The sequence below is a fragment of the Falco naumanni genome, chromosome 6 (genome assembly GCF_017639655.2).
Source record: "Falco naumanni isolate bFalNau1 chromosome 6, bFalNau1.pat, whole genome shotgun sequence".
In the NCBI taxonomy this organism is placed as follows: Eukaryota; Metazoa; Chordata; class Aves; order Falconiformes; family Falconidae; genus Falco; species Falco naumanni.
The window spans coordinates 44,411,593-44,427,621 of record NC_054059.1 but is presented as its reverse complement, the minus strand read 5'-3'; the positions used below and the strand labels follow the sequence as shown (position 1 = coordinate 44,427,621).

At 42.2% G+C, this 16,029-nt stretch overlaps 1 protein-coding gene across 6 annotated transcripts in view; it reads right to left on the bottom strand.

The window, feature by feature from the left end:
* Positions 1-16,029, bottom strand: part of SASH1 (SAM and SH3 domain containing 1) — a 566,328-nt gene that overhangs the window by 220,479 nt on the left and 329,820 nt on the right. The window lies entirely within an intron of this gene.

Below are 16,029 nucleotides of genomic sequence, written 5' to 3'. Positions count from 1 at the left end.
GTTTGTGCATATATCCTGGCTTCATTTCCATTGCTGAACTGAAAAGTGCCCGCTCCCGTTTCCTTGCACACATAGCAGAGGACAACTAGACAGCTATCTTCATGAAAACTGCTGGACAAATACTATGGAAAGAAGACCTTCTCCCCCCAGATAAATACAGAAGTATGTTTTAACATAACTTAGGAATGCTTTTAATTTTTCCATTTTGCTTTTACATGCAAAAGTAGTCTGTGAAGTCCTTCAGACTTAAAGGGCAGGCTTTGGAATAAATACGGATAATAAAAATCAGGGCTGAAAAATTCTTAAACACCATTTTATAAATGCTTTCAAGAGTTTGATTTTTCAGGCCTTAGATATTAAAGTATTAAGTAGATACAATCGCGTTATTTAGGCCCAAATATAAAGATGTATTTAATCATGTCAGCACTATACAATCTAAAATTGTACAGGGCATAAGCAGCCCAGGAGGTATCTGGACTGCATCGACAAATTCACTATGTGGTGGATCTGTCTCTCTCTCCTGATGGTTGGGGGAATCTGGGATACTCTAGCTGACTACATGCTTAAGATGACTAAAGTTGAGACAGATAAATTGTGATGAAGATAGATATCCAGATGCTTTTAACAATCCCACTGCTTGCATAAATCCTCTGGTTAGGCAGCTTTAGAAACACGACCGGCAGTATCTGCCACATTGGAAAATGGAATTCAGGATCTTCAGTATTTTGGTCTCAAAGATGCGAGGTCTTGTGCATGCGCATACAGACATAGTGGAGTTTCCTGCCTGCAGAGATTACATTCAGATCCCTAAACTGTGATACTTTAGGGACTGCAACTACTTAGAAATGAACTTTTGTATTCTAATAGGATCTACCTGGACAGGATATCTGTAAGAACATATTTAAAAAACAGCCTAAACAGAGTCTACTCGAAGGCATTTTCTGAGGCTGAAGGATGACCTTTTTGTTTTCATAGCAGTATCTTTCAAAGCTTTCATTAGAATGTTATTATAACTTGTCTTTATATTTAATAGAAATAATTTCCACCACAGGTACACATTTTTAAAAAGCCTAACTCAGAGTCGGGCACAGCAAATTCTTACTTATTGAACAACCTATTAAATATTAGTATTCCTTTCCTTAATACTGTCTGCTACTTCTTTTATTAAATAATAAATATTACTCATTCTGAATTTTACTCAATAAAACAAAAGCGAAAGGCCACTCATTAAAAGAAAAATATTCTGGTCCAGTCAGTCAAAAGAGAACTTCAGAAATTTCCAAAGAGCAGGGATAAACAATGTCAGAAAAAAGCCTTTAAAGTAAGGGAAACAATACAGATACTTCAGAAGTAAAAGGCCAAATAGGGAAACAAAGTGGGCCCATTTGACTTCAGCAAGGCTTTCAACACAACTCACAATATTCTTGAATCCGTGTTAGGATGTTACAGCTGATAGGGGTACACAATTGGCTGGCTGGTTGAGCTCAGAGGGTGGTGGGCAATGGGTCACGCTCTGCCTGGAGGCTGGTTACAAGCAGAACACTGCAGGGCCCTGTCCTGGGACCTGTCCTGGTTAACACCTTTACCAGTGACCCCAGAGGAGGTGGCAGAGCTCACTGTCATCAGGTTTGCAGCTCACTCCAAAATGGTGGGAGCCATGAATACACCTGGGAGCAGAAGCCAGCAGTGGCCCTGGCAGCAAAGACAGCCAGTGGCACCCAGGGCTGTGTGAACAGGAGCCCCATGGCCACAGCCCCCCTCTACTCAGCACCCCCTAGACCACAGTTTCAGGCCTTCCAATACACAAAAAACACTGACAATCAACCAGTTTCAGAACAGAGCTACCAACATGGTCAGGGTCTGGAACACTTGCTTCATAAAGAGAGATTGAGGAAGCAAGGCTTGTTCAGCCTGGAGAACAGACAGCTTTGGTAAGATCTGACAGCAGCTCCTGCTAACCTACAAGGAAGTTACTGAGAAGATAAATCCAGCTCTTCATAATGATACATGGTGGGAGAATGGGAGACAACAGGCATAAGTTGAAATAAGAAGTTGAGATCGGAAATCAAAGGTTTGTTCCACTGCTTGAACGGTGAAGCAGCGGAACAGATTGCCTAGAGAGGCTGTGCAGTCTCCATCCTTGGAGGATTTCAAGACCAACTGGACAAAATTCTGAGCAACCTCATCTGAACTCATAGCTCACCCTACTTTGAACAGGAGTGTGGAGTAGATGCCTCCTAAATTATGCTGTGATACATTCAAAATGCAATAAAGGAACATAAGACCAATCTAATCTTGAATATTAAAACCCCCCAAATTTTTTAAACTAATGATAATAACTGTCTACTTTTATATTCAAATCTCTTGTTGATAATACTTGCCAAGAAATTAGACACTTTGCTAACTTCACACCAACTGCCATGCAAATTCTCACATTTTATTGAGAACATGGATAATTCAGGCCAACAGGCAAGACAAATGCACTACTTGGAAGGAAGAACACATATTGACTTCCAAAAACTCATGATGAGATTATTTTATTCATCTTTCTTTGCCTCAGTACAATTGAGACGTTTAGTGTGTTTTAAGTGCCACATATTATAAATTTGTGCAGCATATACAAACTACATGTCAAACTAAATTACAGTAGGTTTCTCAAAGCTCCCATTAAGACTGAGAGAATGAAGAACAGTCCATTGTAGGAGAAGATCAGATTTGAGAATTTCTAAGGAACCTGAAGGTGCACAAGTCCCTGGGACCTGATGAGATGCATCCATGAGTCCTGAAGAAACTTGCGGATGAAGTGGTTAAGCCACCATCATATTTGAGAGGTCATGGCAGTCTGGTGAAATTCTCACTGGCTGGAGAAGGGAAAGCATAATCTCCATTTTAAAAAGGGAAAAAAGGAAGATCTAGGAAACTACAGGCTAGTCAGTCTCACCTCTGGCAAGATCATAGAGCAGATCCTGCTGGAAACTATGCTAAGGCACATTGAAAATAAGGAGGTGATTTGTGACAGCCAGCATGGCTTCACTAAGGACAAATTATGCCCAGCAAATCTAGTGGCCTTCCACAACTGGGTTACAGCATTAGTGGATAAGAGAAGAGCAACCGATGTCATCTACCTGCACTTGTGGCAAAGCATTTAACACTGTCCCACATGACATCCTTCTCTCTAAATTGGAGAGACATGGATTTGATGGATCGACCACTCAGTGGATAAGGAGTTGGATGGATAGACACACTCAAAGAGCTGCAGACAAAAGCTCAATGTCCAAGTGAAACCTGGTGACAATTGGCATTCTTCAGGGGTTCGTATTGGGACCGAAGCTGATAAACATCTTTGTCAGTGGCATGGACAGCGGAATTAAGTGCACCTTCAGCAAGTCTGCAGATGACACCAAGCCGTGTGGTGCAGCTGACATGCTGAAGGGAAGGGATGCCATCCAGAGAGACCTGGACAGGCTCAAGAAGTTGGGCCCGTGTGAACCTCAAGGGATTCAACAAGACCAAGTGCAGGGTCCTGCACCTGGATCTGGGCAACCCCCTGCATCAGTGCGGGCTGGGAGATGAAGGGATTGAGAACAGTCCTGGGGAGAAGGACTTGGGGATACTGCTGGATGAAAAGCTGGACATGACCTGGCAATGTGCACTTGCAGCCCAGAAGGCCAACCAAATCCTGAGCTGCATCAAAAGAAACGTGGCCAACTGGACAAGAGAAGTGATTCTGCCTCTCTACTCCACTCTCGTGAGACCCCACCTGCAGCACTGCATCCAGCTCTGGGGCCCCCAGCATAAAAAGGACATGCATCTGTGTTGGACTGGGTCCACAGGACGACCGCAAAGATGATCAGAGGGCTGGAGCACCTCTGCTTATGAAGATGGGCTGAGAGAGGTGGCATTGTTCAGCCTGGAGAAGAGAAGGCTCCAGGGAGACCTAATGTCTACATCCCAGTACCCAAAGAGGGCCTACAAGAAAGCTGGGGAGGGACTTTTTACAAGGGCACGGAGCGACAGGACAAGAGGTAATGGCTTTAAACTGAAAGAGGGTAGATTTAGACTAGATATTGGGAAGAAATTCTTCACTATGAAGGTGGTGAAACACTGGAACAGGTTGCCCAGACGGGTGGTAGGTGCCCCATCCCTGGAAGTGTTCAAAGCCAGGTTGGATGGGTCTTTGAGCAACCTGATCTAGTTGATGTCCCTGCTTGTTGCAGCAGGGTTTGGACTAGATGATTTTTAAATGTCCCTTCCAACACAAACCATTCTATGACTCTATGATTCTAGAAGGAAAGGAGATACGATGCCATGTGCTGCTTTGTGCTCCCTTGGGAATGGTGTGAATTGCAGAAAATATGTAACCTTGTCAGGGCTGAGATGTTATGGCTATCAGCTTTTATTACTGATGTTTTCCATCCTCATATATCACTGAAAGAAGAGATGGGCTGTCTGGGAGTAGTAAAAGCTGTGGAAAAATGGGTTGATGATGATCCCTGAGCATGGTAGTATTTATCCACCAGAGCAGTCTAAGGGGAAACAGCGTTCAGCCAGGGAAGAGGTCCTCAAACTGCAGACGTTCTCATCTTCAGTGGTGAATCCCAACCTGTCAGTTTCTGGGTTTGTTTTTTGTAGCTGAACTTCAGATTCATATAAGTAAGCCCTTGCTGGGCACACCTCTGCCAGTCCTGCTCTGGTGATGGGCCTGGCCTGACCTCTCTGGTGTCTGCACTGCAGCTTCACCCCTCCGCCAGAGTTGCTGGCATGGATGACAGACCTGCTGGGTTGCGAGCCATGGGGGCAGGTGGCCACACAGAGCTAGGCACCACCTGGGGAGCCCGCTCTGGGACAGACACCATTTAAACCATATTTAGCCATTTGCTGCAGTGGCCAAATGGTGCTGGCTAGCTAATCATACTGGTTTCCTGACTCGGCGCTTGACTACTTGTAGTGCAACCTGGGCAGACATACATCATATTCAAGTGGAATTCCAGAGGCTTGTGGTTCAGGCTTAACAAAAGGGCAACATTAAATCTTATTAACTCTCTGCTCATGTTAATTTGCCCCTTGGCAAAAACCTGCTACCAGTCTCCCCAATTTATTTTGTGGCTTAGACATAATTTCCCCTAAAGGGACACTTGAAATGAAAAAGAAAGGCTATCATGCTGGCTCTGCCAGGGCAAAGAAATGCTGGAGGTACCTGCACAGTTTTCTTGCAGATCAAATACAGATATTGCTGCAACTTCACCAGGTCAAGCAAACCTTAAAAGTGCAGAGGCCAGTGCATGTGATGCACGTACTGCCATTGGTGCAAACTCAGCTTCCAAGCCCCTGGCTGGGAGAATGACTTTTTAGGTATTGACTTTTTAGGTATTTCTTTCAAGCTGTAATTTCAAGGACTATTTCCTCTATTTCTTCTATATCTTAATTTAGCTAATTTTATTTCCATGACATTGTGACATATTTCATCATTGTTACCATGAAAGTAAATAGTAACACAGTTGCTATAATAGCTACTGTATACAGATAATTAAAATAGAAAAATATTATTCGACTTGTTTCCTTTCGCTAACTTAATGAGGAGTCATTGAACGTCTCAAATGCCGCTTACTGTTTAAGGTGTACTCTCTGACTTTGTTAGCTGCTCACTTGGCAGATAGTGTAAAGAAATGCAAGCTGTGTCCCAGTTAGAAAATGTAATACCTAGGTTATTGTGTCATGGGGATCCTTGTCATCTAAGGATTGGTGTAAACAGGTTTTGTAAAATATTTTAGACCTCTAAATCGCTAGAACTTTTTTTACAGATTTGTAAATCACTCTATCTGTTCTTGAAAGTATGTATGGATTATAACCGGTGTATACAGATGAACAGACTATAGAATAATCTCTTTGGAAATACAATTTATCGGTTTTCTAATTTAAATTGCCAAGGTTAGTACCAAGTGTCAGTTATGATATGCCAGGAAGATTGAGGCCCAGATTGTCTAAATAGGCACGTGGAAGTCTTCCTTTACAGAGAGATACAAAGCTGCTTATTTTCCAGTGACTGAATGCTACAAATATGTATTATTCTTGAAGTACAGAATTCTACATTTTAAGTGATTTAGGAATTTATCTTGCAACAGGACATTATGTCTAAGTTTTTGTGTTTAAATACAGCAGTGTTGTGATATCATCCATGTTAAAATAGGTGGAGTACCTCTTAGACATGTCTGTGGGAGAGTAAGCAATACAATATTTGAATTATCTCTGATCTGTGCATATGGTTCTTGGCTGTTTGCTGCCTGGTAGTCTCAAACCCATGACTTTCAACATTTGACGTTGACTTCCCAAATGACAAAATAAACTCAACACTCACTCTGAAAAAAAAAAAAAAAAAACTTGCATAGAAACAAAATGCAAAGAATGTTTTAAATTTTTTGCAGGGAAAAATAGATTTTTTTAAAAGAAAGTGTCAGGCTGTATAAAAGCATAGGGTTTTGTACTCTCATTGTCTAGTCAAGTAGATTTTTCTTTCTTTCAATTTGCATTTAGTATACTGGTAGAATCATAGAATGGTTTGTGTTGGAAGGGACATTTAAAAATCATCTAGTCCAAACCCTGCTGCAACAAGCAGGGACGTCAACTAGATCAGGTTGCTCAAAGACCCATCCAACCTGGCTTTGAACACTTCCAGGGATGGGGCACCTACCACCCGTCTGGGCAACCTGTTCCAGTGTTTCACCACCTTCATAGTGAAGAATTTCTTCCCAATATCTAGTCTAAATCTACCCTCTTTCAGTTTAAAGCCATTACCTCTTGTCCTGTCGCTCCGTGCCCTTGTAAAAAGTCCCTCCCCAGCTTTCTTGTAGGCCCTCTTTGGGTACTGGGATGTAGACATTAGGTCTCCCTGGAGCCTTCTCTTCTCCAGGTTGAACAATGCCACCTCTCTCAGCCCATCTTCACAAGCAGAGGTGCTCCAGCCCTCTGATCATCTTTGCGGTCGTCCTGTGGACCCAGTCCAACACAGATGCATGTCCTTTTTATGCTGGGGGCCCCAGAGCTGGATGCAGTGCTGCAGGTGGGGTCTCATGAGAGTGGAGTAGAGAGGCAGAATCACTTCTCTTGCCCAGTTGGCCACGTTTCTTTTGATGCAGCTCAGGATTTGGTTGGCCTTCTGGGCTGCAAGTGCACATTGCCAGGTCATGTCCAGCTTTTCATCCAGCAGTATCCCCAAGTCCTTCTCCCCAGGACTGTTCTCAATCCCTTCATCTCCCAGCCCGCACTGATGCAGGGGGTTGCCCAGATCCAGGTGCAGGACCCTGCACTTGGTCTTGTTGAATCCCATGAGGTTCATACGGGCCCAACTTCTTGAGCCTGTCCAGGTCTCTCTGGATGGCATCCCTTCCCTTCAGCATGTCAGCTGCACCACATGGCTTGGTGTCATCTGCAGACTTGCTGAGGGTGTACTGATTTCCACTATATCATTGATTAATATATTAAAGGTACTGGTCACAATATGGACCCCTGAGGGACACCAGTTGTCATGAATCTCCATGTGGAAATTGTGCTGTTCACCACTACCCTCTGGATGTAATCATCTAACCAATTCCTCATCTACCAAACAGTCTACCCATCAAATTTGTATCTCTCTGAATTAGAGAGAGAAGGATATTGTGGGTGTGTGATGGTTTTGGCTGGGATAGAGTTAATCTTCCCCACAGTAGCTGGTGTAGGGCTATGTTTTGGATTTGTACTGGAAACAGCGTTGATTATACAGGGATGTTTTTGTTACTGCTGAGCAGGGCTCACACAGCGCCAAGGCCTTTTCTGCTTCTCATCCCACCCCACCAGCGAGTAGGCTGGGAGTGCACAAGAAGCTGGGAGGGGACACAGCCGGGACAGCTGACCCCAACTGACCCAAGGGATATTCCATACTGTATGGCATCATGCTCAGCATATAAAGCTGGGGGAAGGAGGAACGGGGTGACACTCAGCGTTATGGCGTTTGTCTTCCCAAGTAACCATTATGCATGATGGAGCCCGGCTTTCCTGGGGATGGCTGAACCCCTGCCTGCCAATGGGAAGCAGTGAATTTATTCTTTGTTTTTCTTCACTTACATGGGCAGCTTTTGCTTTACCTATTAAACTGTCTTTATCCCAACCCATGAGTTTTCTCACTTTTACCCTTCCGATCCTCTCCTCCATCCCATCAGGTGTACTCAGCAAGCGGCTGCATGGTGCTTAGCTGCTAACTGGGGGACCATGTCAAAGGCCTTACAGAAATCCAGACACATGACATTTGTAGCTCTTCCCTTGTTCACTGATGTAGTAACTCCATCACTGAAGGCCACTAGGTTGGTCAGGCAGGACTTGTCCTTGGTGAAGCCATGCTGGCTGTCTTGAAACAACTCCTTGTCCTCCATATCTTCTAGGAGGATCTGATCCATGATGTTCCTAGGCACAGAGGTGAGGCTGACAGGGTGGTAGTTCCCAGGGTCCTCTCCTTTCTACCTTTTTTAAAAATGGGTGCAATGTTTCCCTTTTTCCAGTCACCAGGGACTTCACGCAGAAGAAGCGACAAGTCAGGTGGCTGCCTCCAAAGCCTGAGTTCAGTTTCAAACTTCCACTTCTCCTATGCTGCATATAAAAGTGTTATGCCCTGTAATTCTCTGTGCTTTTTTCAACTCTGCCGGTTGCAGCTCCATTATCTCTGGAAGTTGCTTCAACACCTGCCTCCTGTGCCAGCCAAAACAACACCATCTGTTGCACAGCCTGAAAGGTCTATGAGCTACAGTGTTTTCTGATTTGCCTAAAATATAATTAATCCTTTCTCCTCAAACATGCCAGGCCCAGCAGCCTTCCCGGGCCTCTGCCGGGCACTTGTTTCGCTCCCCTAACTCCCTTTGTTCCCACCTGGGAATGGGGGCCAGCCCCAAGCCAGCTCACAGCGCTCACTGCCTGAGAGGTCAGAACAAAAACCTCCCTGATAACGGCTTGCAAACTCATGCCAAATCCACAGCCAAGGCTGCGTGAGGTTTGCGATTGCGGCCAGTGGGACAGAGCGTGACGTTTCAGACTCCTTGTTACTCTCCAGTTCAGTTTTCCAACAGATGTCCGGGGTAGGTTAGCGACAGTCCAGATCTCGCTGTCAGCAGAAAGCACATGCAGGGCTTGGGGCCAAGGCTCACCTGCACTGCTCTGCATTCCCAATCACTCCATCCTCTGCCCCATTCCTGGTCCCTTCTATTTCCTTTCCATCCCTTCCCTTCTCTCCTGCAGTATCTCAGGCCTCTTTTCTCAATTTAAGATCAATCGGCACTGGAGTAATTCATTCATTTATCAAGGCAATAAAAAAGGAAGGGGGTGGGATGAAGAAGCTGATACTTCCAAGTACTACGCTACAGACCATCATGATGCTCCTGAACCCTTGTCTCAGGATTGTCCTTGTGTTACCTGAAGATTTATCCTTTTCCTTTGTCTTGCCTTAAAATTTACACTTGTCTCACCTTCACATTTGGGAAGTTTTAAGTTCAGATTTCCTAGCAGTCTGAGAAACTGCAGTACTCTCTGTTATACTCTGGAATATAAAGGTTCATACAAACCACATGGATATTACGGAGCAGTGAGAAGCCTGATCCATTTTCATTAGTGCGTCTCCATGGATATTTTGATTTGTTGTCTTTTCTGCCTATTCACCTCAAATTAAGGAGGAGAACTGGAAGCTAGCCAGACAATTGGCCAGACCAATTGCTTACACTTTGTTTCCTTGGAGGAAGGCGGGGTGGGGAGTGGGGGGTGGGGGCAATGGAGCAACTTAAGTAAAACTGGAAAAAGCTCAAACAATTCTGAAAGGAAACAATACTTTTGCATGTTCCAATGCTCATTTGAATTTAGTGAGTTATCTGAATCTCAACTATTACATTTAGTAGGAACAAAATTTAGCTTTCTGGAATTCTACTTGGCTGAACGGGCAACATTCAGCTTGGCATAACATAATATAAACCCGAGGTTTGCCAGAAATTAGCAGTACTTTCAAGGGAAATGGGAGTCAGAGTGCTCAGATAAAAATCAATAGTCACAAACAATTCTTCCAATAAATACTTTTCTGCTTCATCCCTGTCTAATACACATTTTTTGTCTGAAAATGTGGGATTGTGAAACTTCCCATCTTTGCCACAATGAAGGAAGCTACCAGCTGCGTGTAAGAGAGTAAACCTTAAACACCCACAATTATCAAGTAGGTAATGCTGCTGCCATGTACCATACTTCTTTCCTAACTGTAATCTTCAGACTTCACATTAGACACAAAAGCAGACCACTGAAAGCTGCAGGACTCCTCACAAGGATCATGCAATTTGTGTGTTTGGTACTCAGGGATGAGGAAGTTAATGTGGAGACATTTGGCACTTGCAGAGGCTGGTGACATGTCCAGCTGGCAAAGTTCAGAGGTAACGGGGAAGGCTCTGCTTCAGCCTTAGACAAATTACTTTTTTATAAAACTAAGGTTCTTCCAGTTTACTTTACATCTGGCCTTGGTTTTCTACTGCTACCCACACAGGTGAAATTTAAACATCTTTTTCACCTCAGCTTCGTGTCTACATCATCTATGATTAGTAAACAGCAATCATTTTTAATGTTCTTTGGAAAATGTTTTGGCTGCATTTCAAGCATTTTTATGTATTCTCATCATGATCTTTTTCTGTAATTAAATTTAAGATAATTAACATTTTCCTTACAGTCTGTATCTGCACATCTTTTTACCCACGTTCCAGAACACTGAATTATATTTAGTAAAGCCTTCATTGTAGCCAGAAAACAACTGAATCCCTGAAGGTCAAAGTCTTATTTTTATTCCACGCAAATAATAAATGATAGTGCATACAATAATGCAGTATTTATTCCAAATTCTCAAATGGCATTTGACTGGAAATTGGTTTTATATAGCTATTTACTTCTCTTAATATCAAAGATATAACAAATATACTTTGTAAATACTGAAGCTGAGGTGAGTCAGTAGTTCAAAAGAGCAATCCACTGGGGATTTGATGATAATGCAACTAACCCTGGTAGGGCTGTTGAGGTTTTTTGGTGTGGCTTTTTTTTTTTTTTTTTAAAAGTATTAAAAGATCAGAAGAGGAAAATTTGGTGTCATCAAAAAATCAATAGACACATCAGGAAAAACAAAAGATGCAATTACAGGCTCTAATATTTCCATATTTCTGGCTTAAGATTTATCTAATACATATTTAATGTCATTCCAGCTTTAACAGATTGCAGCATTTCCAAAAGAACTATCATGAATTGTCTTTGTTGAAGGAAAGCTTAATTCCTATATCAGTATTTAAATTCACAGACTTCACCCCTGTATTTACAAGTCTTGTAAACTAATTTTCAATATAATGGTCCATCTGTGTTCCAGAAAACACTAAAGCAAACAGAAAAATTATATTAGAAGAAAAATTAACCTGAAATGACTTTAAATACCTAAGCTGCAGAAGAAGCTTTAGTAAAGAGCCTTCAGTCAAAGTGATTATAGCCAGGATCAAAATTAAATGCGCAAAAATTCAACCTGTCAGTGATAACAGGGTAATTCAAATATTTTTTCCAAACTTTTCCACAATATTTAAACAATACACAATCCTCACAAATATTTTAAAAGCTGAAAAACAGCCAATAGAAAGAAACTTCTTTTTTGCCCCTAGGAAGGCAGATTGATGCTTCTTTTCATACCAATAATTCAACAACTTCTACATTCTTCTCAAAATTCTGTGTTTCAGTTTATAACCAGAACTTTAGTCATGTTGATTTTTTTTTTAAATTCATGAAAAGGAGGATATAATTGTAAAGGTGTCCTTTATTGAGCAGAATATGCTCTAAAAACTGCTCAGTAACTTCAAACTGGGTAAAAGACCAATTACTAAGTATAACACTACATATTAGAGGGTAAGAAGTACCTACAGTTAATAAACTACAAGGCACAGTAAAAATATGGAAAACCTAAAAAATGTACTATAGGTCCATTGGTCCCTTTATTATTCTTATGCTGAAGGTTAACCATTGCTAGAACTATGGAAATAATTTTCCAATCTGTTTTCTAAATGGTGTGACAACCATTATCTGAATGTATATGAATTCAGTGAATGAATATTCAAAGCAAGCTGTCTCAACCCAGAACATCTTCTAGGGATTTTACACACCAACAGCAGCACAGCAGACCCACCCTTTATCGAGGTGTAGGCTGAGCAGCAGCACAGTCAGGAATTCCAACTGTATTTTCATTGGGAAAAGGCTCATCTTTTAATCCTTCACCTTCCAAACACACAAAGATGATTTACTTGCAGGCACCATATTCTGCTACCCCTTTAAGCTCACAAACGTTACTTGATGTGCAATTATTTAACTAATCTACAGTAATCTATTTTGCTATATGGTCCCTTTCTGACCCTAGAATTTTAACTTCTCAGTGTCTGTGGGACACGAGGATGTCCTTGCACATTTTTCATTCTATCCTATCCAAAACACCCCTGCCTCCCAAGCGCTTCCAGCATTATATGTCCTCATCTAGCAAATGCGTCCAAGATTTTGAAGAAAACTATCTACTCATACAAGAAAACTTTTTTACACTAATAAAAATAAAAGCCTTACTTTCAAACATGCGGAACATTCAGCAGCTTTTACTAAATGTATGTCATGCTCCTACACTGAAAAAGGATTTATTTAAGGAACCTATGATTAGCCTTGAAAAGCTTTCTTTTAAGCATACGACAACACCTTTCTGAAGGATGGGCTACTTATGTGAGTAAAGTAAAAGCATACATAAATGTCTCCAAAATCAAGGCTTTTAAGTAACATAAGATGCAGTGGGTCAGGAACAAGCAGAAGTACCGAGGCAAGGTGCAAATACTGCTCATAAGCAGCTGTGCTCTGGTTGTACCTCTGTCAGTCAAACTCTGTATGAAAATACATTACGAATCCAGCTGCGAAAAACCTCAAAGACTAAAAAACATTCCAAGCAAGATTAAGAACGAATTTTTTTTTAAAGTGAAAATTCTATATGAAGCAGGTTTTTACTTCCATATTTACAAAGCAATTTAAACTGGTTCCTGCTAAGCAGCAGGCTGGCATTGCCCTTGACAGCTGGTGTCCATGAGTAGAGGTCACTCAGAACAGAACCCTGAGTGGAGTCTGCTGGGAATCACTCTCTGGTGCTGAGCGTGGCACTTTATGACAGCAGGGTAAGAAATGGATCAGAGATGGATAATTTGGATCCTGTTTTACTTGCTTAAAAAAAAATTACTCTCTGATCTTGAAGCAAAAGCAGAGACCCATCCTTCTGAACAAGCTAGACTCCCAAGGAAAAGTAAACTACAAAGCAAAGCATCATGTTAATGAACTTTGATCATGATTCTTTGGTTTCTAAATTATCTACGCTTACCTAGCCCTCCTTCTTAACAAAAAGGTGGGGATAAACAGAAACCCTGTGGTGTCATCTCATGACGAGTTCAGCCATTACGACAGTTCTAAAGAGGTAAAAAGTTGCCCCAAAGAATCCATATGTCATTCTAGAGGAAGACTCATTTTGTTGGTCTGAGGGGTCACTACTAATCCACAGACAGCTCAGCCACTGGCATCAGTTCTCAGAAGGATAAAGTCACAGACAGATGATTCCTTTAACACCATTCCTGCGACACCAAGCTAAGGATTTGGTCTGACCTAGCTGCTGCTTCCATGAAGAACAGTTTGATCAGATCTGTGATAGCAGGAATTGCATGATATAAATTATTTTTTCTTGCAAATCAGTGATAAAGACTTCCTCCCACCCCAAGGCTTGCTGTGTGCTCAGTGAGTTGACTGAGAATATTTTTTCCCACATGCTTTTTGCTATGGAAACAAATAAACCAGTAGTACGAGTAGCAGCAGTTTGCCATCTGCTGACACATTTTCATTTGATATTGTCCTTTGCACTACATTTCATCTTTGCATTTATATAGAAACATCTAATCATCCCCTCCTAGACCTAATACGACAGTTTCACGAATCTGCCTGTATGCAATGTATGAAGTACAGCAGTAAGTGCTTCTTTAACAATGTCTTGGTGCACATGCAATCCATCACGTACACTTGGGATTCTACCTGTTATTTTCCTGGCTGGAGAAAGCAAAAGGTCATCAGAACTGGAGAGCCATCACTTGAGCTGAAGTGCCCTACTGTAAGATTAGAATAAGCCTGAGCTACAGCAAAAGTGAAGTGTTTAGAAGACAAGGTGGGAGAGGTGAGTCATGTTTGGAGCAGTGGAATATATTCAGAATGCAAAGCAGTAGCTCTTAGAACAGGTTTAAAAAGCAAGATCCAAGAGTTGCTGGGAGGACTGACAGACACATGCCATTCAGTGAAGGAAAATCAAGGGATGACATTTTAATAGCAGCAAAAGAAGCAAATTGGCTGTACTTAGGCAAGAGCAAGAAATCAGAAACACTCTTGGCCTGCATGAAAAGGCAGGTGCAGAAGTCTGGCCTAAATGGTCTGTACCTGCCTCATGTTGGGCAGAGCTCTGTGCAGCTCTGCTGATGTGTCACAAGGAAGGAGTTCAGTCTCCCCTTGGCACAAAAGATGGAGAACTACCGACTTGTTTCTACTATGGCATGAATACAACCTCTGAGACGGAAAAACACCCTTGGGAACATGTTACAGTGGGATCTTAACACGATAACTGAGTAACTGTTCAGCTGGGGGAATTTTAACAAGACTGTAATAAAGCTCTTACTATTGTTCAGTCTGATCTATTAGAGAATCTTTTCCCCATCCAGCTTCATTTAAGCTTTTTCCTCCTGCCCCTCCAACCCTCTATCCCTAAGTAAATCCAATCAACTAAGTAGCCATTTAGCTAAAATCCTCTCAGGGTCAGAGCCCTCAATTCCTTCAGGACTCTTACAGTTCTATCATCATTTCTTCAACTCTTTTTCTAGATCATTGATTTTTTTTTTTCCCAGGGCCATTTGAAACTGCTCCTCTGGTAGCATTTGTGTAACAGCCCGTTGTGTGGCGAGCATCGCCCCGGTCTGACACACACAGTTCCACACCAGAGTGTGCCTCTGACAGTCCATTAGAGCCAGCTTCCACAACAGAGAGAACTGCATCAATTTTGGTTGTTTTATTTAATTTTTCCTCCCACCTTTGACACAGAGATTAATGCTGTGAATCTCTGAAGCCCGTTGAATTGCCTGGAGAATGTGCACGGGTCTAGCTGCTATCTTACAGCTGACAGTTGACGCTCAGTAATGCAGTGTGAAACTGGGAAGCCCACTCAGCAGAAATTCACACAGATGTTTCTGGCACTTCAGTATATCTTGGATTTGCACAAACATCTGATCTAAAACATGGGCTGAAAAGAAATTATCTCAATAGCTTTTGCATTTTGCTTAACCAAAAATTGCAAGAAGGCATACACCACTGGAAAACAACATCAGACCCAGCCAGGTCTTGCAGCAGCTAAGGAGAGAGAGAAAGCAAAAGCCAATACCATGTGGGTCCTGGAGTCTGCCACGAAAACAAGGGCTTACAATGGGGAACTGAATGCAGACAGCAGGGCATCACAAGAAGTAGGTGGCACCACACGAAGTTGTCAGCCAAGATAGGCACTTCTTATACAGAAGCAGATCTTTCCCACATCCCAGAAAAGCAGGACGCTGTTTTGCTCAAGAAAGACTCAGGTAAGAGCCAGTGCAGGTGAAACCACCGAGTCTGAGGCCCAAGCAGAATCGCCACAGGTAAGACTGCTCACACTCTGGCTTTACTTCAGGGCAGCCTTGTCAGTCAACACAGAACAGTGCAGGACCCCTCAGTAACTGATTATATATTGCCATTTAGTTAGAACTGATGGATTGATTGTAATAGTTTTCTTGTGTTTTCCAGTGGTATTACTGTTATGTTTGGCTGGGAAATAAAAATGGGAGAAAGTCCTGTTAATAGGTCCTGGCATAAGCTAATTGGAACAACATGTTATACAATACTGCTTATTACACTGCACTGCTCAGCCTGATTTTCTGGTAT